This window comes from Dermochelys coriacea, chromosome 6, assembly GCF_009764565.3.
Source record: "Dermochelys coriacea isolate rDerCor1 chromosome 6, rDerCor1.pri.v4, whole genome shotgun sequence".
In the NCBI taxonomy this organism is placed as follows: Eukaryota; Metazoa; Chordata; order Testudines; family Dermochelyidae; genus Dermochelys; species Dermochelys coriacea.
Genome location: NC_050073.1, coordinates 130,706,064 through 130,709,084, shown reverse-complemented (window position 1 = coordinate 130,709,084; position 3,021 = coordinate 130,706,064). Strand labels below are relative to the sequence as shown.

The window sequence follows — 3,021 nt, the reverse complement described above, 5'->3', positions numbered from 1 at the left end:
GGGGCTCTGTCTGCTGGCAGCTCAGGGAGAGGCACTGTCCCTGGCAGGGAGGGGGGGGGGGCAAGGCAGACTCAGAGTCCACCCAGCAACCAATAGGGAGTGAGAGGCTCTCCCAGGGAGTTGAGAAAAGAGAAGAAGCCATGCTGGAGTCAGTCTGGAGGCTGGGCTAGGAGGCTACAGTTTGGATGTTAGTGTAGTTGTGTAGCCTACACCTTGAGCCCTGCACCCCTTTGTGGTGAGCGGAAATCCTGGGACAGACGCAGCCTGATTCCTGCCTGATGAGGATCCCTGCCAGCAGAGAGCAGCCCCTGTGCAGTGACCGAGAAGTCCAGAGTCATCTTCGAACCTGAGGATCATTCATGGAGTTTGTGAGTGAACCATATTTTAGTTAGTTAGTCAGGTAATTTGTTTTGGGGACCCCCTACTCCCTGAACTGTGTCCTCAAGCCAGGGAGTAAGAGTTTAACAATTTTATAACCTCCTGCATATTATACCTGTGGAGAAGTTTACCACCTTCTCCCACATGTGAGTCCTTTGGGCTGTACTGAACCCAGTCAGCCACCTTGCTAAACCACTGCAGAAAAGAATTTTGTGGTTATAGGTCATCAAGGGCCCCAGCAAAGTACGCGTACCAACAGGACACTAATTTTACATTTGCTACATCAAGTCATGGGTATTTTCAGTGTGGGCACCGGTGACCCTAAAAATAGCATTTTACCCTGTTTTGTTGTATTTGTCTCTTGTTTAATATAATTATTGTGTTGAATATAATATATGTGTTTGTGTTACTGCTAATGGCAATAGACAATTCCTCCTTCTGAGAAGTGCAACTACCAAACATCTTGAAAAATGCAACAGCTTGCCCAATCCTCCAGAAACCGACCCTCAGCCCTCAAGATCTCTCCATCCTGTCTTCAACCTCCCCTAGCTGTGCAGTAGCACCCACCATCCTCCAACACCGTGTGACACTGGGCAGTATCCTGGAGGCCTCAGATCAGAGTTCAGACCAGGGAAAAGCACAGAGTCAGTTCTAGTGGCTCTAACACACGACCTCCTCATGGCCATGGACGCAGGTGAGATCTCCCTGCTCACACTGCTGGGCCTCTCTGCAGCCTTTGACACAGTTGGCTACAAGGTATTGCTAACCCGCTCACAAGATGTAGCAGTAAATGGGCCTAGTATTAGAGTGGCTCCAATCATTCCTCTCCAGCATAACAGAGTAGAGATGGGTAATTGCACTGCACATGAGGGTTCCCACAGGCTTCCACAGTATCCTCGCTTCTCGTCAATACCTGCATCCGGTCACTAGGCAAGGGAGCGAAATGCCCCGGGTTCAGCCGCCAGCACTATGCAGAAGATACTCAGCTCTGTAACTCATTCTCTGTGAATGAAACCAGGCCACTACTAGGATGTCAGAGTGCCTACAGGAAATCACTGCCCGGATGAGGACCAGCAAGCTCAAGTTAAATCCAGGCAAGACTGAAGTGACAGTGGAAAATAGAAGAGAGGTATTGATTTGAATGATAGATGATATTTAAAAACACATTTTATATCAAGGATTAATTAATATTCACTTCTGCTATACTTGCACTGTTCTCTGACTGATTTACTAATAACTTAATTTCCCATTTTGTCATCCACAGAGATTTCATACTAATTGATTTTAATGGACTGTGAGCTACTGAAATATTTAGAGTCAGTTGTATTAAAAGCAAAATATGCTTGCTAATGGAATAAAGAGATAGCTGGTAAATCAATGCAGATGTAAGTCATGTAAGATCACTGAGCCCATAAGAATTAATGGAAGAAATATCTCCATACAATATGCTATTGCCACCAAGAATGGGTGTGTAGCAGGCAGACTGATGCAGCAAACTGATATGTGAATAAACTGAAAGTCAGACTATTTCTTCACTGAGACTTATCTCCCCTCAAAGAGCAGAGAACATTTCCGTTCCCCTATTGATTGATTTTTAAAAAATAAATATACATTACCACACATATCCGGGGACTAGACTACGTCACTTCTCAAGGTCCCTTCCAGTCCTATGAGTCTGTGATACTTGATTGCACTAATGACAGGTTTCAGAGTAGCAGCCGTGTTAGTCTTTATTCGCAAAAAGAAAAGGAGGACTTGTGGCACCTTAGAGACTAACAAATTTATTTGAGCATAAGCTTTCGTGAGCTACATGCATCCGATGAAGTGAGCTGTAGCTCACGAAAGCTTATGCTCAAATAAATTTGTTAGTCTCTAAGGTGCCACAAGTACTCCTTTTCTTAATTGCACTAAGAGATTGTTTCTCTTCATTCAGCATTCATTTTTTTCCCTTGGCACTATCCCTTCAGAAGGCACAGAGTTGGCTTCCTTATGCATTTAGCATCAGCACTAGATTCTACTTTTTAAAACAATCACTTTGTGAGTCTGTCCTGAGTATCAGTAACTTGTGGTCAATCCTATGCCTGAATTAATTTTTTCTCAGGTGATAATAGCATGTTCATGTAGCACGGTTACATTTTCAATATAATGTAGGATTTCAGCAGCATTTATTGTCAGATTGTGCTATGTGCTGATACAAGTGACAGGGAAGGATGGGGAAGAATCCTGAGCCCTGAACCAATCAACTTTGGAAATGAAGGGAAGCTAAGCATTTGGGAGAGATGTGGCATGCTTTCAAAGGGTTAGGAGCTCTGCAGCTCACAAGGTTTAAGGCAGGGAGGGGACTTGTTCACCCAGAGCTGCATGTTAGTGTGCCTGGCCACCTGGGGATGTAGCCAGGGATTCTGTGCCATTCTGTAGGTTAAAAGCAATGGAGAAAGAAACTCTGAGGCAAAGGGCTTCCCTCTGCAGGACTGGGGGCTGCGCTGGGGGCAGCACATTGACAACTGCTGGAGTAACACTCGGGCAGGTGGGGCAGCCTGTGGTAGGCACTTTCGCAGGTTTGCAGGAAGCAGCACCTCTCTGATGAGCTTTAGGAGCTGCACAGTGGGATGGAACTTCGCCTGCCGCGCACTCAGCACAATG

General features: G+C 45.6%; 1 long non-coding RNA gene across 1 annotated transcript; it reads left to right on the top strand.

The window, feature by feature from the left end:
- The first annotated feature begins 1,330 nt into the window (after positions 1-1,330).
- Positions 1,331-1,752, top strand: LOC122460544. Its single transcript, XR_006281913.1, has 2 exons — positions 1,331-1,507; positions 1,643-1,752. It is a non-coding gene; the product is annotated as an uncharacterized LOC122460544 (long non-coding RNA).
- The last annotated feature ends 1,269 nt before the right edge of the window (positions 1,753-3,021 follow it).